Source organism: Nymphalis io, chromosome 2 (assembly GCF_905147045.1).
Source record: "Nymphalis io chromosome 2, ilAglIoxx1.1, whole genome shotgun sequence".
Taxonomy (NCBI): Eukaryota; Metazoa; Arthropoda; class Insecta; order Lepidoptera; family Nymphalidae; genus Nymphalis; species Nymphalis io.
The window spans coordinates 9,646,561-9,670,646 of record NC_065889.1 but is presented as its reverse complement, the minus strand read 5'-3'; the positions used below and the strand labels follow the sequence as shown (position 1 = coordinate 9,670,646).

At 32.1% G+C, this 24,086-nt stretch overlaps 1 protein-coding gene across 1 annotated transcript in view; it reads left to right on the top strand.

Moving 5' to 3' along the window:
* LOC126773745 (heparan-sulfate 6-O-sulfotransferase 2) overlaps positions 1-24,086 on the top strand; it is a 104,898-nt gene that overhangs the window by 59,195 nt on the left and 21,617 nt on the right. The gene's annotated exons all lie outside the window — the stretch shown is intronic.

Sequence of the window (24,086 nt, the reverse complement as noted above, 5' to 3'; positions counted from 1 at the left end):
TTCCACGAGAGACGGTCTTGCCGACCCGCGTCCAACGGCTTCCTACAACCCTTACGATGTTATCGGTCCACATGAACTTATTATTACGTTATTTTATTATTACATACTCTTGATAAGTTTTTGTTTTTTTTTTCACGAGTGAGATACAAAATGAGTTCTTGCAGAATAGCACCACAATGAGTGAGTGAGTTTTAACCTTTGTTCTAACCAAAAATGAGTAATATCCAATTAAAAATGTACGTGAGTAATTTATTTATAACTTTTAGAAAGACACGAAATTATATTTTTGTATTATTCTTATATTAAGGAATATATGATTAAATATAACTACAACGTTTAATGGTGATAATCTATATTCACAAATAGATTTTTTTTTACGTTTTCAAGGTAGAATACGTAGTTTTTACAAGTAGTATATGCGGGTTAAATCTTCAACTGAATATTAATCTTGTTCCACACAACCGATCGAGCTATAATTTTTGATACATTTGGTTCTGACAATAATACAATTTATTCGTTTTAAAACATGAACTAAATAAAAATTATATCTATATATACATTTTTACGGAATTAACATCATGCTACAAAAAAAAAAAATTGTTATATTTTTTTAAATTCAATTAATATAAAACAAATCATCAAATGAAATAACACTTGCTTGTTTATTCTGTTTAACATAAATTTTCAACGTTTTCCCAACTTACATTTCAATAAAAATCTCAAATTATGATTAGGAACATCATCGCCTTTTTATTCGTACGTCAAACGAGATCAAGATAGTAAAAAAAGTTGATTAAATCTCGTCGCAGACACATACCGTTCGCGCCTCCCGACCACCAGGTAATTTGTATTAACAAAGACTTGGCGACATTCAGCAAGCAACGTTCGGTTCTTTTTACCCATTGCGGCGAGACGGCTTCTCAAAATATACCACGCGTATCAAAAATAAACTCAGTATTCGATATTTTTGTCCAACTCTATCGGCAGGTACTCGTTAGTATGTGCAACTGGCTGAGAGACAAAGGCACTTACGTTTTCACAGTTTTTTTGGTAGAATTTTTTTTTTCGTTCTCTCGCAGTACTCCAGTTGATTGGCGATTTCGGATCTCAGTAATTATCGCAGCTGGAGACAGCTTTTGATCCTTAAAAGGTTTTTAGTTTTAACGCACTTCAGATACCATACAGTTTCAATCCGTATATAGAAAGCAAATATTTGGTTAATTGGATGATTTTGCAAATGATCGTACGCTATTTTATCGCCTTCCTTTGTTAGTCTAAAACTGATATATATGCGAAAATTTTAAATTAAATAACATTAAAGTTTTACTGTTTTCATTAATGGCGGACTCGGGTAATAAATTTCGGGTGTAAATTAAAATCGCCATTACAAAGGCTGAAAGGCTCGAAAGAAAAAAAAAACTTTTATCCAAATTACATTTTTATTACTTCCTATAGTAAATAGCATGTTTTTAATTAACTGAATAAACTCGTAATTTATTATATCATTCTTTTGTAAACGGACACAGTACACACATGTTTAACAATACACGTATCACTTTAATTACTCGCTCACTTCTTGATTAAGTATTTATAAATGTTTTGATTTTTGAAAGGTTGGTCTGTTTTAAAAACAGAATTTTAAACAAGTCTCACCTAGCATATTGAACTGAAAATTTGCACCCACTTTTAGTTGGCAATTTGCACACATAGCACATTTTTAGTGCTGTCGACAATACCATCAAGTAGATGGTTAAAATATAGACAATTTTATTCGTTTTTAATAAAAGCTTGTTTTTAATTTAACTATTATAATGTTATTTGATCGTGATATATTTTATCTCCATGGTAAATTTAATCAAATTTAGTTCAACAGTGCCATTCTCTTAGAACTCACTCGTGAAATGTTGATAACCGTCTTACTGTGAAACGTTAATTTGATACGTGTATCATTTAAATGTTACGATTATTATATTCAATGTCACATATCGCTATCTGACATTTCAAGATCGTTCTGCGGTGAGTTTCGAGTTTGTTCACACAGAATAGCCCTACACGTGTAATTGTGTAGCAAATGTTTAAAATGTGTATATATATGCTACGTTGAATAATAATTATTCTGCCGTCCGTCAAGAGACCGCCTGGCAACTAACTCGGTTAAGCTGTAGGCTCTTGCAGACGCAAGTTACTGGATTATCCGGATAATACTATTACGCTCAACTCTGATACTCTTTATCGCGAGATGCTGCTAACGACAACATCAAAATAAGTATAAATATATCTTATAATTTTTGAATTAAATATATTATTCATACAATAGTATATATACACATTAATTAACCGAAGGTATGGGTTTAAATATTTTTATATGCTCATTTTGTACCGTTGGGGACATTGCGGGCTGTGTTAAATTCCCAGACATGGGAATACCACTTAAGGGGTTAAGTCGTGGAATAACCTCCAAACCTTCTTCATAAAAAGGGAAGGAGGCCTTAGCCAGGGGATTTACTTTTTTTTTAATATTATTTATATGTATTACATAAAAAAAATATATTAACAACATGTTTCAAAACGATTTGCTAATTTTATCATAACAATATAATTAGTCATAATATGTATGTTGGTTAAACATAACTCGCGGCTTAAAACTTTTGTTTGTTTAGAAATCAGTAAATTGAAGCGATAAATTCTGAAATTACTTAATTGTAGCCCAAACTTTACACGTGGAAAATAAGTCTAATAATAAACTAGTTATAATGATTGGAATGCGTTGCAAAGGCTCTTAAGTTTTTGTTGTGAGATATCTATTGACGAGCATTGGGGGTGAGTGGTGACTCGGGTCGACCCAATGCCGTGACGGCAACCGGCGTTATGTTTTCATTTATTTTACTCCTACATTTTTTTACTGAAGTATTTATGATACTTTCAATAACCATCAACTGTACATTTTAGATAAGAATCAGCTAGAAAGTTAGTAGTTATTATATTTATATTTACTGTTCGTTAATTTGCATTGATGGTCTAGTGGCTAACATAAGATAGACCCCGGGTCGAGCTAGAAAAAATCATCGTCAAGAAATAATCACTAGCAAATACACTCTTATGCCTTGGAAAGCACGAAAAGCTTTGTTTTATGTCAATACAAGAATTTCATGTTCTTATATTTCTATAAAGGAATTTAAATCTAAAACGTTTAGTTATGACATGAATATTATGCAAAGCAGATTCAACGATTAAATTCCGCAGGAAATCTCAGGCTTGACAGTTTCAGCATCGTTCGAACAAGTTTTGGGGATAATCTGGATTATACTATTACGGTTAACGCAGATCGAGCTGAAATGTTCAAAGGAATACTCGAAAATACAAATGGCTATAGTGTTATACAGTTCGAAGCAATAAAAATTTGGTTCTCGTTACTATTCACATAGGTACATATTATTTTACTTTTGTAATAAGGGTAACCATTACCATTATAACTAGATAAGCGCCACGAATTCGCACGGGTATTTTGTTAGGGTCTTAATCCACGATATGTTTTAAATAATGAATTATTAATCAGTATCATTTATACAATAAGTAATGAGCTAAGCGACACGAGTATCTCCGCCCGCATTGTGCTAATAAGTTTCGCTACAAATAACAGTCATCCCACGCCTTTTTTAATCTCTGGGTTTTATTCAAATATTTTGTCTATTAGAAAGAATAGAAAACTAGCTGATAAGGATTAATATGTGTGACAAATACTCACTTATATAAAATTATAATATGCATCAAATATTATATTTGATTTAAAAAAAAATATACCGTTTGTTCGAAAGAAATATATACCTGAGAAATTCCGGCGACAGGAACTCTGCGAAGAAATTATATTTTTTCCAGTAATTGTTATTTATAATGTAGTAAAATAATTGTATTTTTTCTTAGAAATGCCTAGAGTTGATCGTTTCATCTCCGATGTTTATAAATGCTATCAGCCATGAAGTCGTGGGTTTTTTTACAGTTACCTTTAGTATACAATCGTTAAATGACTATTTAACGATTGGAAATTTTCTAAGATTTTTTGATATCCTGTTTTTTATTTAACAAACAATAATGTATACATTTAATATCCTCAGTTTATGGATACATTACAATTGCGTACTTATTCATTGAGTACAAGCGCCTGAACAAGACCGAGACTGTGTCTCATTATACAATTTTAAAAGTGTCATGCTAAGTACATCTTAATATTAGGAAAATAGCCAATTGTCGGCAGTAGTGTATTTATAGTAACAAAACTTTTTTTTATGTACCGACTCGTTTACGATTTGTTTGGTTAGATTACATGCGAACTTATACATTTTCACCTCTTATTATATATCCCATCAAAAACATAAACGTGAAATGAGAGCCAAGTTCAATATTAAGATATATGCCTTGGTTGTTGACTTCAACGACAAAAGAAGGGAGATCTAAATGGGTGCCAAGTTCAGTGGTCAGTCCTCAAATTTATTTATAATAACATTAGTATAATATATTGAAGCCTAAGGTCTGACTTGGCTGGTTCTCATATACGAATTATTATTAAGTACCTACTAAAACAGTCATGGAAGAGCCATATGTTCGATGGCTAGTTTCTACCAGCAAGCCAAATTTTCGAAAGGATGAAATAAGAACTTACAGCTTTAGAACTTGCGAAGGCTATAATATAATATATATTACACACGGTGCTGCTCGCCAGTTCTGTTAGCTTGAACTTGGCTTGACACGTTACCGCATGATTAGATTGTCTAACCAAATTGTTACTAACTCTGTAATCGAGTTACAGAGGCTTATGTTGTAACAAGTTCATGTTTGTTAACTTATTCTTATCTTACAACGTCCATACATGTAAAAATTTAATGGGAAACATATCATAAATATTATTAAAATAATTTTATGAAATATATATTTTTTATCTGTTTTCGTAAACTTTGACATTAACAAGGCGTAAATTATAATTTTCTCCTACTATTAAACATTACTAAGTATTTTTGTTTTTAATAAATATTTTGTATGTTTCGCGCTTATGTAATAGCGATCCGTTGTTGAGGATTACTTTGATAAAGGTTTTCAGTAGACAGAAAAGGGAGCAAAATAAAACATGTAATTTCGTTCTCATGTTTAAACCGCGTTAATACGGCAAAGGGTCGAGGGAAATCTTTGGTCGAGAAATTAGTACCGGCCATTACTGACTTTTCGTCAACAATTCTCGTCCACGCTAATGTTTGCTCATTATATGTTATGCCCTTTGTTTTGAGTCGAGTGCTGGAAAAAAATACGACCGACCCTCACTTGAAAATAATCTTAAATCGGATGTTATATAAAATAAGTAAGTTTTTTTTAATACAAGTTTTTATTAGGCGATCATTTTCAACAAATTATAATGTTTATTAAAAGAGGTCGTAGATCACGAAAATTAAAAGTCTGTGCAAATAAATAAATTCATCGATTGGATTGAACTGATTCAAAATTCAGTTGCAAAACTTATTATGGCACAATGAGTTCTATTACAAATAGGCAAAGATAAAATGATTCAGTACTTTTTTCTCCTCTATTTGTCAACAGAATTACATTTTTTTTTGTTTGGTTAGTTATTGACGAATTCCAGTGCAATTAATAAACAATTGCTTATAAGAGTAGACAAAAAATATTCGTAACACGCAAATTTATAATATTTTCAATGATGATTATGTTCTATGATTATGTCTTATTTATTATATTTAATTTACGCAAATATTTCGTTCTGAAACAATATATTACAACACGCTTATGTACTACATAAGATCCACGAATTTTAACTTCACTTGTGTATAATCTTGTATAGAGTAATATGTCTTATCATGTGTTTTAAATAATTGATGTATCTCATCTTTATTAAACAGTTATTTAATTACTACTTATAAAAATATATCACAGGAAAAGTTTAAGAATGAAATAGATTTTTAATACTATTTACCGAGCAATATGGACTATCAATGAGGGAAAATTTGTGACAAGCAAAAGACGAAAAGATTTTAACAACAATGAGAAATTACATTGAACGTCAAACTCCTAATGGATATTCCCGATAGCTCGGATAGCTTTTCAAAGTTGTACCCCAGACCAATTTCTGAAAGGATTTGTGGAAACTCGTTAAGAACAAAAAATTTCAGCTCGAATTTGAGACAGAACTTTGTCGACTATTTTTTAATCTTTCTATTCGTAAAATGAATGGCTAGCTTTCTTTTGGATGATTCGTACAGCCTGTACATATATAGCAGTTTTTTTTAAAACGTTGCTGATGAATGTTGATTTAAACAAAAAATTACATATTGGCTAAAACCAATTACTTCAGAAACATTGACAACGAATCGGTGGACGCTTTATATTCAATTTAACCTTTGAAATGACTAACTCGTACTTGTTAGAAAGTACATTGCTTATACTTCACCGTATCTCAGGTAATTTATATTATAAAGTTATAATGAATCACGTGAGACAACTTCGCTCGCAACAATTGAGGGCGACTGAATAAAACTTAGTAAAGAATACAAAAACTTAAATTTACAAAAAAATATTCAACTACTAGGTAACGTCCCCTATATATTTCGCAACTCATTCGACTTCTTCAATAGTTGTGACGTTGATGAATGTTCTTCGAAATATGTATCATAATATTTAGGTGTTGTTACATCGATATGAAGATGAAGTTTTATACATTATAAGAGCCTATCATGAGGGATCGCTGTTTCCTGGGAAGCTTGTGCCAAATCTGGGATTAGGATTTTTGTCCTTTGGCGGTGATGTCTTTGAAAAAGATCAGTTCGAGGTACTTTGTGGATATGATTACACATGGATGAAAATGGATAAAAACAGGATACCATTGGGAGCTATACCAGGTGGATATTATAAAGATGGCCATGAAATTGTGTATGTTGGACGTGGTTATTGCGACACTCTTCTTATCCCAGGAAAAATACATGCCTCACGAGATGGTTGTTATATTGCATATGAGGGCAATGAAGTCCTCTGCCAGATCTATGAAATACTGGTTACACCTCACATTAATAGGCAAAGTATTAATAATTTCTACTTCACTGGTATTGATTATAGTCATGACGTTATGTTTAACCGGTATGACAATGACGAAAGCGATGAAGACTATGAAACTGTTGGAAATATATAAGCATTTTAAGTCTTTGTTGTATAAAAGTATTATTTATTGTTGTAAACATAATATTAATATTAATTATCAATTTATATTAAAATTGTGTCTATATTTCATCTCGTGCTTTACGGTGAAGAAAAACATTGTGATGAAACCTACATGTGTCTAATTTCATTGAAATTATACCACATGTGTATTCTACCAACCCGCATTGGAGAAGCATGGTGGAATAAGCTCCAAGCCTTCTCCTCAAAAGGGAGAGGAGGCCTTAGCCCAGCAGTGGGACATTAACAGGCTGTTACTGTACTGTTACTGTTACATCGATATCCTTTGATATTTGCTAAGTTTGTCTGAAGTACCGTTGCAGTTATAGTAAAGACTGACCTCCTTTTGTGTTTTACATTATGCAAGGACTGGAAAGTAGCACAGTTTTATGTAGCTGCCTCTACAAGAGATGGAAAACAAAGTTTGCGGTTTCACGATACGACGCGTCGCGTCGGAAAGCTTGGAAACAAAATCTCTTTTGTTGTTGAAGCATGGCTTGGCTTATTTTAGTGGTTCCTTTTCACAAGGAAGCAAACGTCGTTCGTCATTGTCGCTTGTCAATCTGACACTGGGGACTGAAGATTTGACACGATAATTATATCTCCTAATCTAAAGGTTTCGGATCGAGTGATAAATCTTTTTTCGTCGCCGCTAATGTATTTACGATCCATCATTTATTGACTAGAGTTTTTTTTTTTCTTTATAATTAAAAGTAACGATAAGAAAAAGAAATTTTAGCTTTTTCTTTTATACATAATTCTGAGTCAATGTTATATATACTCTTTAGTAGCGAGTGATTTATTTGGTTCATAAAGGATTGTTATTTATATAACTAGAATATATTACGTATAACACTATTTATTTCTTTTAGTTTTCGTTGTTGTTATAGATAATTTTGTATGTCTATCAAACTAGCCAAGCTCTTTTCCACTGTAATACAAAAGCAATTGAAATGACTTTCGATTTGAAATATATTTTGAAAGTTGTAATAAACACATCGGTTCGCGACATTTACACTTGAGAATTAAATAGCTTTTATAAATAACGTCTACAACTGAAATAGATAACTGAATGGTCTAGACAGAGATCGTTTCGGGTTTCATTCTAATATGTGAATATAAAAAGGTGTCTGTTCAAAAAGTGCTTATATTTACAAAGCAATCTGGCACTTATGCGAAATATGAATAGATACAATATTCGTATATCATTATTTTCCATCGTTTCTTTTTCTAAACTTGCTTATTCTGCGTCATAAATATGGTCTTAAATGACGTTTCAACTAAAGGAAAAATTACTTTCGCGTTGCCAACACGCTTGTCAACAAAATTGAATGTTTATGACTTTCTGAATAATTGCAAACATAAATATCGCCTATAATTTCAGTGCAAATGTTAGATTACTCAATGGCGAATGTTAGGGGACTTATCTAAATCATAATGAACGTAATCACGAGCCTGTCAAAGCATATTACATAAACATAACATAAAGGATCTTATATTAATAGCTGTATCGGACCGATAATGTTATATCGGTCTTCATACAATAAGGGACAGATCTATAGCGTTCAAAGACACGTGTATTGTGATTTATTCAACTATCTCCTTACCAATTTTTAGTATCACCAATTTTTTTTAAATACTACAGTTAAATTAAGTGTGCTTGCAATTGAAAATTATAATTTATATTATGATTTTATAGATGATAAAAGAGCTCGAAGTAAGTATTCATTGATTGACATTACAAGATACATAAATTTTATTGCATATAATTATTAGAATTAATTAAATCCTGTGCTTAATTTTTTTTTCTGTAGTCTCTACACCGGTAGACTATACATTTTTTGATCTTGATTTCTTGATAATATAATAAAACCCAAGTTGTTGCTAGTTAGAAAAACCATAAGTATGAATTATAAGTGTCTGAAGTAATTTTTATTATAAAGTTACAAGGAAACACGTAAAGCAACTTCGCTCGCAACAATCGAGGACGACTTTGAATAAAACTTAAAATGAATTGAAGAAAAACTTACATAGTTTCCTGTCATGGAAAAATATTCCACTACTAGGTAACCCAGAAGTAGGAACTTCGCAACTCATTCTACTTCTTCACCAGATATGAAGTTGATGGATATACGTCAGAATCTACCATAACATTCAAATGTCGTAACATTGCTATGCTCGAGGATGATCGAGCAGAAGTCGAATAATAAATTCCAGAAATTTCAAACGTTACTTTTTATGTGTCAATTAGTAGACGATAGAGACATACATACAGCATCAAAAGAAGAAAGACATAATTCTCAATCTTTGTCAATCAATCCTTATAACACTGACTCACTAACCCTTCAAACTGAAACACATTAATATATAGTATTGATTACAATTATACCTACCATCTAGTAAGACGAATTGCACGAACTTAATCCTGTGACTTTGTGATATGTTTTCGAACCACTGGACCATCACGGCTTTTATCAATAAATAATATTGATTATTCCCAAAAGTATAATTCGTGCCTCTATTGCTGTCATTTTTGGTAATCTATCGATCTGATGGTTCTACCTTTTACCCGGGGACCGTTATCACGCACATCTAATTTATATGATGCGGGGATAAATAACATGTCATATTAATTAGATTTATCGACAGGATATGATAATTATAAAATACATTTCAAATTAAACTGATATTTGGAACACAGTATGTTTGATGTTAATACACGATGAACTAAACTTCAGGCATAAGGTATCATGGTAGGTGGCGCATTGTTGATGTAAAGATGGTTAATAATTTTTACAATGCCAATGTGTATGGTTGGTGGTGACCACTTACCATCAGATGGCTTGTCAATCTGCCTAACTAATATCATATAAAATGCTCCAATCTTTGAATTGGTGTTGGTTGTTGTAAATCCTAGGTTTAATCCGAAGCATCCTTTTTTTGTCGTTATTTGTCGTAAATATTGACAAATAGATCAATATCATTATCATATAGATAAAAAACAGAGTGAACGAAAATAGAATTTTTAATAGTTATTTACACTGTCACCGTGGAGGTTTTTATTGTATAAGATCGAACGTGGTTGAAGTGCGATATTTTTTCTTCAGTTCCGCCGTAGATTGGCGATGCGATAACATTGTCATGCGGACCCTGAGTAATGGAGCAGGTAGCCTTAGGAAACTTGCTTTGTTTCTATATCCAAGTATTAATAACATGTTGGATGAAGGTTAACATTATCTAATTTATAAAAAAAAAACTAAATGGTTTTTCGTGATTGTGATGTGATGTGTGACACCACTGAATTTTCATGTGCTTAATTTGTAATTCTAATTTATCTCGTACTTGACGGTAAAGGAAAACATCGTGAAGAAACCTGCATGTGTCTAATTTCACTGAAATTCTGCTGCATGTGTATTCCACTAACCCGCATAGGAGCAGCGTGGCGGAATAAGCTCCAAAAACCTTCTCCTCAAAAAAGGGAGAGGAGGCCTTAGCCCAGCAGAGGGTCATTCGCAGGATGTTACTGTATAAATTTTTACCGATAGATAGATAGTTATAATGTACACTATATACATGTATCTGTATACATATATAGTCAATAAGTGCCCGCATCACGCAGAGAGCGTTGGCGTTTGGCTAAAGAATGAAATTGACGCCTGAACATGACGGCTTATACCCGAGTCAACATACACTATTTATCACAGGAAATGAAAGTAATTTCTTGGGTTAGTGTAAAAATATATAAATACATATAATAAACTCGTGGTAAAGTTGTGGCTATAAGTTTTTGCTTTAAATTAGATTTTATCTACAAAATATACCAAATTTTGATTTAATGATGCAATGACATGAACAGCAATGATTGTTACGTTTATTTATTGCAGAAATACATCTTAATATAATCTAAATATTTCGTATTTCTTTAGATAAAAGGGTCGTATGAAAAGTGCACAAAATAAGTTTGAATACTACATAATTTATTATTATAAATTTAGCAATTCAATATTATAAATGCATTTTTATTTCTTTTGTTTCTTAATACGAATAAATAGAAATAAAATTTAACTTTTTAATAATGTTGTCATAACCATAAGATCTTTACCTAAATTTTAATCGTTTTAATGTACAAAATTGTATCTCTAGTTTCAGCTATTTGTCTTATTCACATACTATTTAATTAAAGGTCTCCTCGCTTGGCTAATTTATATAAATTTTGATTATTATATAGATTTTTCAAAATACAATATAGTCGGTTTTGTACAAGTACTATTGCATCGTCGTTGCAAGATAAATTAAATGGAAAGCTGCCATTGGGTCGGAATGCAGTTTATACTGAGAAGATAGTAAAAAGTACCCTAGGATAACTACGACATACTGACTTGGATGCTAAACTTTGTTAGAATCTATCCAGCTGGTGGTAGGGCTTCGTGCAAGCTCGTCTGGGTAGGTACCACCCACTCATCAGATATTCTACCGCAAAACAGCAATACTTGATATTGTTGTGTTCCGGTTTGAAGGGTGAGTGAGCCAGTGTAATTACAGGCACAAGGGACATAAAATCTTAGTTCCCAAGGTTGGTGGCGCATTGGCTATAAGCGATGGTTGACATTTCTTACAATGCCAATGTCTAAGGGCGTTTGGTGACCACTTACCATCAGGTGGCCCATATGCTCGTCCACCTTCCTATTCTATAAAAAAAAGCTGCTGATAGTAGCGTAAACAAGTAACATATTACATAAACAACAACTTAGCCTATAATATTATCAAGCTTTATCTTTATCAGTAGTTCTTCATTAGTAATATTTTTTTACGCCTGAAAAACACATGCTAATACAATGCATGCTCGTTTGCTATTAGGTAGTATGCTTATATCCAATTTATATATTTAATAAGTCCTCGATTATAATATTTAAACTAATAAAATACGTGTAAGAACAGAATTGAGATAACTAAAAATGTTTGGCAGTAGGCGCTGTAGCAGATAATATGCGGTCCAGATTGGTAAATAGAGTTTTGGCTACGGTGAATGAACCACGTCGGAATCGGTAGGAGATCGTTGGTGGCGTGATGCCAACCGCTCTTATCCTCAGCAAATGTTATCGATATACGAACCATGCCAGGACTGGCTGTATTTGTCAACGAATTATCTGTTGAAGTACGATACTCGAAACGTATGACGTATTTATGTTATTTTGTCTATGTAAGTACATTTGTCAATAATAAAAAAACATTATTCTGTATCCGGTTGCGTTGTTTATCGAAGAATGCACATGTTTCTGGAGATTATAATTCAAATCATCATGCTGCTGACGACCTGACGCGTGTAATGTATCGGTCATTTGTATTGAAGATATGAAATTGTCTACGACGCGTAATTCGGAAGTTATCATTGGCTCGTTACTTACGGATCAGAAGGTTACGAATAAAAGTAAATTGTTATAAATATGAAGAGGATGTACTAGTGTTTCGTTAAATAATTGTTAACGTAAATTAGTCAATTCTTATGTCGGTTAGCAAAACGAATCTTATTTAGAATATAGCAAACGGGTTTCAATCACGTCTTTGATTGCTGAGAAACACGTCGAGCATTCCTCGATAAAAGACGCAACTAAAGCCGTGTTACTTTTTATTTTTAAAATATATATTGATATGCCGTATTACTATTTACTTGGTGGTATGGCTTTGTGCAAGCCCAAGGTCGGTACAACCCACTATTCACTTATACACACGCTAAATAGCATTACTTTGTGTTATTGACATCCAGTGTTATTACAGGCACAAGGGGCCTATCTTCTTAGTTCTTAAGGTTTGTGGCGCATTGTTTTGTTTGGTAAGCAATGTATAATAATTCTTACAGCGCCAACGTCTATGGGCAGTGGTGACCAATTACCATCAGGTGGGCCATTTGCCAGTACACCTTCCTCTAATAATAAATAAATAATTACACGCTAATAATATTTTGAAAACTTATTTCACAGGTCCTTCATACATATAATTAAGCAGCAGAAACCGTGCCTGTACAACCTGTACAATATATACATAACTTGTACAATAAATAAATTTATCAGATAAAATTAGTGTGGGGGATAAAAAATATAAAGCACACGAAATTTTTTTTTTTTAATATATCGTAATAAATCCGCCTTTCACGCGAACGAAGTCGCGGGCATCAGCTAGTTTTGTAATAAAAACCATTATTGAATTTAACGAACAGAACAGTGTATATGATTAAAGTTAAGTGAAATCAATATATTTTTTTAAATAATTTTGATAAATATAATACCTTTTTGGTAATAATGTAATTTACAAAATGTTATTATTGAGCTTTTGAATAATTACATAAAACCATCTCATTATGGCTCAGTGTTGCTATCGCTAATGCACAATGCTTAACCTCAGTTCACTTTACGCTAATTACAGTCGCACTTGATCATATTTATGACTGCGTTTTAAGAGTAGAATAATAATTTATGTACTAAAGTTATTTAATATATTCAACTAATGTAACCGATGATTATTCATACGCACACAAACGTAAATATTACACACTCAGACTTATAGATTTAAATACAAATTACGTCGAATTTAATAATGTTAAACATAGAATGTTTTGTTATGATAGTGTGAAGATTTTTTGATATGATCAATTCCCAGCGAACCGTGTCTTATAGACTTATAAAAGGTTCGACGTTAATACTGCGGTGAAAAAATAACGAAATCGTGGGTTAGATTTCCGTGGTGGCTCTCTGCCAAACCGCTCGAATATCCTCCACGGAAAACCTTATCGAGTAACACTTCACTTATACGACCACCAAATAGACGGTAATATTTGCCAACATACTGTAACGTTACCAAACCAGCCGTAACCTATTTACGGAGATAAGCATAACTCGATGTGTTATTCGATTCTCGATCGTTTCACCGCATTGCCATCGCACTGCTCTTCGAATTTCATGTAAATGATATTCGCTTCGCAGACGACGAAGTTCTAGTATTCATATTATTTGATTTAAACACGTCGTTTCAAGTCCGCTTGCCAATAAGTTTTACTATTGTCTATGATGACTTCTCCTCGATTTCTGCTTGTCCGAGCGTTGAAATTGTCTGTTCCATCGAGTGAAATAAGCTCATTTTATTTCGTAGTTCCAATAAAAATAAAACAGAAAAATAAGTTCTTCTCGCATGTAAAGTATGCATTTGATTATTATGTAAGTTTACATAATGAAGTATTGTGCCAAGTAAAATATTTTTCTAATGATTTGCCAAATGAAACACCTTTGCGGGGATTGTACTAAAAAAAAAAAAACAACTTTTAAACAAGAGTGTTTATGCGAAGTTATTTCATATACTTATGTTAATGTTTGTCGGTTCCGCTAAATGATGGATATAAAAATAAAATATTTTACATTTTCCATCCGACATTGGCGGCGTGCCAGAGCTTTAAAAACAATGTTTTACAAATATGTTTGACGTGTCGTGTTTACGTGAGCGTTAAGGGAAGCCGAGTGCATGTTATCCCATGTATTTAGGTTCTATTCCTTTATTTTAATGAAAAAGTGGTTTTTGTATTTTATTTTCATCTTAAAATTTCAAGCCATAATAGCTCAATGAATTGAGGTTATAAGGTATAACTTTACGAGCAACTTAGCGATATAAAAGTGACTATGACTTATTACTACTTATTAGAACACGTGAATCTTAATCGATGATCGTGGGTTAAAACCTGGCAAGCACCACTGAATTTTCATGTGCTTAATTTGTGATTATAATTCATCTCGTTGACGGTGAAGGAAAAAATCGTGAGGAAACCTGCATGTATCTAATTTCATTGAAATTATGTCACATGTGTATTCTACCAACCCGCATTGGAGCAGCGTGGTGGAATAAGCTCTAAACCTTCTCGTCAAAAGGGAGAGAGGAGGCCTTAGCCCAGCAGTGGAACATTAACAGGCTGTTACTGTACTGTATGACTTATTACCGTGTACTTTACAAGCTTAAGGCTTTATTAAAAAAAAGGAATATTAATCCTTAAAACAAAGGCATCAGTAAATATTCTTACAGTTATACTCGTTTATAGTTTATCTATATATAACACATTTTCACAGTTACATACTTTGAAGTTTTTAAATGCAGAACTTTAATTAAACAAAATTAAAAAAAAATCTAGACACGTAATATGATATGAAACGAACTTTTAAATATAACCATTTTACCAAATAATTTCAGTCGGTGGTCACAAATTCATGGCAATAATTTGTAATATGCGCGTTCGATGATCCATTAAATTAGAATGGTAGAATTAACGAGCATGTGTAATTTGTACCGGTAACGGTTATGGCAGGTTGCCAAACGTTGTTAAGCTACGTTCGAAGATAAATGTTTATCATGCAAGGAAGAAAATTGCTTTGAAATATACCGCCCCTGCAGCCGTATATCAATATCTTTCTTAAGAAGCGGAGTGTAATGCATGCATCGAGAGAAAAATGACGTTCTAATAGATTAAATATCGATTACTTATTCATTTTCGATGGTGATTAATATCAATCAATCAATCAAATCAACAGCCAATCATTGTCCACTGCTGAACATAGGTCTCTCCCAAGGTGCGCCAATGCTCCCTGTCCTAATATGTGATTAATATATAAGTTTTTAAGTGAGTGCTCTGAAAGCCTTTGATTTGCTATAATAATACCAACCGATTAATAATCTTTTCTTATGATGTAATTCCTAAAAAAAACACCAAAACTGTGTTTTTTTAGGAACACAAAAATGTTAATTTGCTAATATTTGGATCTTCGATAATGGATGTGATATTCAATTTCATTTAAATACTAACTAGTAAAAGTCAGTATTTAAACGAATTTTAAATAGAAATGAAAAGAAAAAAAAACTATATAAACATGTGCATCCCTTTAAGAAAATTATTTCATATTCATTTATATATGTTAATTAGTATTCCCTAACTGTGAGAAAATGGAAAAGAGAAAAAATAAATATACTTAAAATTAGTTAGCAAAGTCGCATCGTGTTTTAAAAAAAAATCCTTACCACACAATAGTATAAACTCGTGTCGATTTGAATGTAATGTATAAAAAGATATAATGTTGAGACGCCGTCTTGTGTCTTACAATTCAAAAAGTGTCTCACGACAAATTAAAATGATTTTTTTTTCCTTTGTCATAAAGTATTATTTTTATATGAAATAAGTTAAAAGTCATATTGTAGGACCCTCCTTTTTCATTGTTCGGCGCGGCGTCTCTTTGGGAGAGAGACCCCTAAATCCAACCCTGGATTTCAATAAAACTTTCATATCCTAGATATTTTATGTTCGGGCTCAATATATTTTTATATATTCCGTGAAATTAATTTAACCAATTCTATTTACGAAAAAATATGAAACTTACTAAGCGTTCAGTATTACATAAAAAGATTACAATCTGAATTTGTCTTCTAAAGTCGATCCGATTTTATGGCGCCTAAGACGTCGATAGCGACTTATGGTAAGGATCTATGGTTTAAGTTCCGACCTTTCTTAGGCCGTTTTGTATCACAGCTCAAGTAAATAGCCCGAAGGATGTCCTAACCACAATGTGTGTATCACAGTCACAAAGTGACGTATTTGTCAGTAAACAATTCACATCACTAGTATTTGCGACTAACAAATATGTGTTGTGGTCGCCATATCTAACCAGCAGTTTCAATGTGTGTTAAGTAGCAACGAATATGAGCAGGCATTTGAATACTTTTTATAGTTTTTATATCCAACAATATTTTTTGTCGTTTAAATAGAATGGAAGCGAAAAATGCTGACTGTTCGATTTCAGTAAAAAAGCGTATCAGATTGTCCATGACTTATACAAGTTAAATAGTAGAAATACCAAAGAAATAGCTTAATTTGTAACACACGATTGAGTTACAAAGCGTCATTTTACATATAATTTCGCTCTCAATTTAGTTAATAATGTTAGTGCTCCGTTCGAAGCTTTCACACGACCTTTCTAAACAATTATTTGTTCTAAGAAGTGTACAGACGATGTGTTTTACATTGTTGCAATGTGTATACAATATAAACTTATACACAAAATTTAAATGAAAGAAAATAATACTACAGTCTCTGTTGATAATTTGTTTTTTTTTCAAGTCACAACAATCTTCAACCATTTTTTAATCATTAAAAGATCTCGACTAGTGCATTCGTACTATAATAATAATTACATTGAAAGCAATTTATTCGAAATACAGAAAACGAAATATCGTTCGCTTTTAAATGTTATTCAGGTCCTTCAGTTTATTACCTCGTGCACACAGAAAATCTTGAAATCCAGCCTTGTTCAAATAAATCAGATTTTCTACGAAATCTGTAAATAGGAAGAGAGATGAGCGATAAAATATTGAATTTGTAAATTAATTAATTGAAATATATTTTATGTATCTTTTATAAGCAAAAATCGTAATTTAAGCTGAAAATACGAAACCATTAAATATAAAGTAAACAAAGAGAAATATCGCTTTAATAATACTTTCCAATAAGCATTTAATAAACATTAAAAAATACGGAAACAGTACGTTGCTGATTATATTTAAAATACTATGTAAAAAATTGTTGTATTATGTTTGTATTATTGTATATCTATATATAAATAGACAAATACAAAACAGGTTAATTTGGTACTTGCCACGATTTGAACCCGCGGTCTTCTTTTATGATTGCGTTGTTCAATCTACTCAGCTTACCCGTTCAGCTGGGTGTAATAACAATCAAAATATATTTTTTAAGTCCTTCTGCCATAAGTTGAAATAAATGATTTTTGCTAACCAAACTTTATTAGTCTTTAGCCTAGTTTGACATTGATTGAGTAACAAACATTCAAACACGCAAATTTTCTCATTCTTATTAAGATTTCCTACGTGATTACTTACAAAACTCTGGATGATTTATATAGATTTTACTCGCTGCAACATATAATAAATATATCGACGGGTAATGTTCTGTTTTCTAAATTGAAAACAGTGTCGAGTTTCATAAGTAATATGCAGACGTATTTATGTTTAGCAAAATATGTGGTTAACATTTTAAAAATATCGTCACTAGAATTTTCTAAAAATAACGTTAGAGTCATAATGTGTAATTATGTATCTAAATCTAAGAATTATGGATTATTTAACATAAAGGATTGAAGTAATAGTCGGTAAACGTTCAACTGTGCTGCTTCACTCGAGGAGATGATTTTGATGGTTATTCCTGCATACTGCAGTGAATCATATGATGCAATACGCTATAAACATTCTTAAGACAAGAGAAGGACCTTGTCTAGCAGTGGGACATCGTTGTTATATTCCCTTCGTTGGCATTACAGCTAAGATAATAAACCGGATAATTACATGTAAACTTGTTATAGTAGTTTTTGGAACATATTTCAAATAAGACATCAGTATAGATAAAGTTAAAACACAAAACCTAATTTAAATACAAATGTTGAGTCTTATAATAATTAGAGCCGTATCCGAGTTTTACGAAATAAAATTTTATATACAAGAATCGCTCATTTATTATTATAAGAGAATTCCTTACAAATATATAATGAAGTTTCTGGTAATTGAACTCGTCTAATAAATGGTACTAGTGGAATTTTCCTATTATCCGCTGTAAGGAAGTAATTTTAACACTAGCAACATTAAATTCTCGTTGTGCACTCAATCTCGTATCTCGATCAAACACGAGCGGCTATAAACCCGCCCACGTCGCGTCGCCACGCCGTCTGAAGCCGAACCTCTTGAACAATTCCAATAAGGAAATCTATATGTTGCATATTTATGGAAAACTCATGCAAAATACGCTCGTACATCATTCGCTCCAGTTAAAACTGGTATGTCTAGTATGCGGATCCGATTTACAACCAGTCTATATACTATATACAAATAAGAATATAATGTAACCATTGTGTAACAGTGGAATCAGATAAATTCATGTTTTTTTCAAATTTAAAACCAAAATATTCTTTATTAAAATATATAACTATTTTAACTTAAACTACTATGAGTTCGGTATGTAGATTCTACCGATAAGAACCGGCAAAAACTCGTTAGTTACTTTTATACTCAAATTAAATACCTGTCAACTATATATATAATTAAATTTATGTGTCCTGCATGAAAATCAAGGACTACGAACACTACGTTTTTTATCATCAATGTATGTATGTATTATAGTATTGTATTCTCATATGTATCTACTTGATAATAAATATAATCCATGCCACTTTAGATATTATATCCAAAAATGATAACAATCTGGCTATTTTTTTTCTCAACGTCATTTACGTGAAATTTGTTTATGAGGTACCAGTGGTTTTGTTTTGTGTTTTGTACTTCTCGTAGTATCAGTGTGAAGAGGGCACTAACTTACTACCAGATGACCCAATTGATCGTTTGCCTTTCTAAAATAAATTTAAGAAATTAATGTTTAACGTTGAATATATCCTAAGATATGTTTAACTTTTAGAATAAATATGTTTCAATATATTTTAATTGGATTAAAGTAAATTTCAGTAAAATCAGCAAATAATTTCAGGTAGTATTTATTTAAATAGTTGGTGGTTAGTAGTATTCGTTATTACAACTAAAATTGGTTAATAAAAATAACTTAACAACTTTAACGTGATTTACGGCAAAAAATGATATTATGAAAATTAAATTTATTCAATGTTTTGCAATGAATGTTTTGAATTAAAAACTGTAACCCTTTTATTAAAGCTTGAGGAGATTTCAAGTTCTGAAGGCAATCCAATTGTTACTTACACTCCAACTTCGTTAAGCCTACAAGTTTTAAGAGTCGACTTAACTTTACAAAATGTCAAAAGCAGTTTCAAGTCGTGTAATTACGATCTTGGCTCCGATATAGATTGTGGACTTTCACATTTAACGGTATTATAAGGGAGAATGTAACCCGAATAAATTTCTCGACTTTCGACAGGAATTTCTGTTAATTTTATCCTTAAATATATACGTAACTTCAATTACCAACATAGGTTATGTTACTGGGGGGACGATTTTCATTATTATGCATGTATGTATATTTAACTGAAAATTAAATTGGTAAGTGCGTCAGTGTACCCACACGCCCAAGAAGCGTAACTCCTCAATTTCCGTGCGCATTAACTGTGTAACGAATGTTACACATATTTCTTAAAAGTGCTATGAAAGGGTGATCACTTGTGTTCACCACCATATAATTACAGGCCCAAGGGACATAACATCTTAATTCCCAAGGTTGGTGGCGCATAGGTGATGTAAGCGATGGTTAACATTTCTTACAACGCCATTGTCTATGGGCGTTGGTGACCACTTACTATCAGGTGGCCCACATGCTCGTTCGCCTACCTATTCTATAATAAAAAAAAAATTCGTAAACTGTAGACGAAATATAAATATAAATCATTAGTAAAGAAAATTTCTTAATACAAGACAAGGGATCACACACCCAGTGTTAGCATCCCTGGTTATAATGTAAATTTACTCGGTGCTGTGTAATATTTAATTTAATTAGTGTTGCCCTAATTGTCACGTCGCTGTATTATACACATTTTAATAAGAAATGAAAAAGAGCAGAGATAGCCTAGTGGTTAGAAAACGTATATCGTAACCGAAGATTTGTTTGAACCCGGGCAAGCACCATTGAATTTTCATTTTTATCTGAAATGTGCAGGCTTGCTTGCGTGTCATACGAAAAAACTGTCAAAACGCATTAGAGTAGCGAGGTGGAATAAGCGCCAAATCTTTATCGAGAGCAAACCTTAGTTCACCTGTGGGACAATTACGGGCAGCAGCCTAATGTAAATTATATACTAATATTATTAACATGAAAGTTCGTGTTTGAATATAATATATTACATAAACAGACTTGTACAGTTGATTCCAATGTGGCATTGAAGTTGTTTACGTCGTGGAATAAGATATTTTATACATAATATGTATATAATATACGGCTAGCGTAGCCTTTCGTCAAGCAAGCAAGTATTACGAATAATAATAATTGATATTAATTTTACACGTGGTATATAGTAGTAAGTGGAAACGATCTGATACTGGTGGTAGGGCTTTGTGCAAGCTCGTCTGGGTAGGTACCACCCACTCATCAGATATTCTACCGCAAAACGGCAATACTTGATATTGTTGTGTTCCGGTTTGAAGGGTGAGTGAGCCAGTGTAATTACAGGCACAAGGGACATAAAATCTTAGTTCCCAAGGTTGGTGGCGCATTGGCTATAAGCGATGGTTGACATTTCTTACAATGCCAATGTCTAAGGGCGTTTGGTGACCACTTACCATCAGGTGGCCCATATGCTCGTCCACCTTCCTATTCTATATAAAAAAAAAAGATCACCCGAAGTTAATGTCAATGATCCAAGCGAATGTAGTCAATATCGTGCAAGTTAATTGAATCCATTTATAAGTTAGTTTGAACACAATATGGCTTAATATATCGAAATTGGTTTGCGGTGACATATCGTCAAATACGGTTACGTTATTCAAATAATTAGATCTACTACTATGATATAATTTACGCTTATATTGGATATTCATTCATTATAAACGTAATTTAGCGACTGTTTTGTTAAACACTGATTTATCTCTTTCTGTCATTATTTATTTGACATTCGAAAGAAAAAGACACAGCATTTTTTAACTCATTACCCGCTAAACACATTTATAAGTAAAGTCATAAGTCTTGTTTTAGTATTTATGTAGAAAACATACAAAATATTTATAGTAATTTTTTTCGCTACTGCTTTCCATGTTTCAGGTGTAAATATTACAGTAACTTAAAAACTCCTCTGAGATTATTTGGTACACTTCTTGCTTTTTAGCTTTAATATAGATGTATTTGAATTTTATTCTCGCATGGGTTTTTATTCACTATTAAACAAAACATTGCAATATATTATATAACAATAATAAATAGAAAGGTTACATAAGTGATGATTACAATTTTATTTTCAACTTCAGTTTCTGACAAGCTGAGTCTAAAGTTTTTAATCTGGACGGTCATTGGTCGCTGGCAGTTTATGACGCAATGGTCGACCAATGGGCGTTCAGATTAAAATCAAGTTAGTTAATCTGTCTTTGATCAGCGTTATAGAAACTGAACGTTAGTGAAGTACATTCGTCCTTTTTGTTTTGTATTTCGTTATTAAATGATAATCTTCCTTATTAATATTATAAAATACTAACACTCTTGGTGGTAGGGCTTTGTGGAATGAGCCGGTACCATCCACGCATCTTCTTTTTACCGTCAAATAGCAATAGATTGCATTGCTGTGTCTATAATCTTAATTCTCAATTTTTAAGGTCTATTAAGAGTGAAAAGAATGATTAATATTTCTTACAGTGCTAAAGTCTATGGGTGGTGATGACCACTTACCATTAGGTGGCCTACTTGCCTATCTGTCGTCCTGTATTAAATAAATCACTGGTTGCCGACACGACTTAGTGAGACGATAAATTATTATTAATGTCAAGTATTTTTAGAAATGTTTGTTGTTTTTTAAAACACACGCAAAAAAACAAAATGCAGCGCGCATTTAATGGACTAGAACCGTGATTATTATGTAATTGTTTTCCCATCACGTTAATTAGTCGTAGATGCAAACAAAGATATTAATATATTGCTTAAACCATATAAATAAAATAACCAATTCAGGTGTCTTATATTTATTTTGTAATCATGTATAGTATAAATATGATTAAACGATATGTAAAACGCTCAACAAATCGCTTAAACTTTTTAAATATATTTTGTAGACACGTTTGTCTTATATTTGTATTTAAAAAGAGCATTTAAAAAAAAGCACGCGTCGCTGTCGAACAATCTCTTACACGGTTGACTGCGTTTCGCGACAGGGGCGAATATATTTCCAAAGACCGCACGGTCTTTTATGTTTAACGGATTTATTTAAAATCTTAACCGGAATATTCTCGTATAATACAAATGTCTCTATTGTACCGATTTGGATAACGACATGTGTAATATCTAGCCTAGTAAACAAATAAACGTCTCGCCACGTCCCGTTGTGGATGTATGCGTGGAACGCTTGCGGCGTTCGAGATCAGCCGAAATAATGTGCCCGCTCGATGCGCCCATTAATAAGTTCCTTTTGTTAACATTTGCTGGTCGAGCAATAAACAAGACCGTCCCGATGCCAAACTATATACTTCACGCCCCAGTACACGTCCCGGATACAGCAGACATGTTCGTCGTGAATTTTTCTCGAATGCTTTTTGTTGTAAACTTTAGAGTACCACATTGAAATATCTCTGTATGAAATCTTAAGTATAACTTTGTCTGACAAAAGTTTCGAGTATATTTTATAAGGATTTCGTTTTTATTCATCTGCATATATGTCACTTGAATATTTAGATATCATATCTGGTTTTCTTATTACGTAATGGCGCTTTGACCTCGGCTTCTCCTGCATTTATAATAAAAATATCTGTGTTATTATAATATATGTATATCAACAATCTTTATTAGAATTATGTGATTATGTGCTTTAATGCCTACAATTAAGACAAAACTATATATCGCCTTAAATAGCGGTAAACATATATGTATGTAAATTTTAAGTTGTTATAACTTTTGACAGACATCGAGTCGATTTGATGAAATAAAAACTATATAGCACCTTGGATTCACAATTTATATTATTTTCCCTTTTAGAAGCTTAACCCAAACAAATATATATAGAAAAATAACAATATGGTCTTAGTTTTCGTTTGTTACGTAATTAAAAAAAAGAGTGTAATCTCTGACAAATGCTTAAAATAATTTATATAATAAGCGCTTTAATAACTGACAAAAATCACCAACAGTTCCTCAA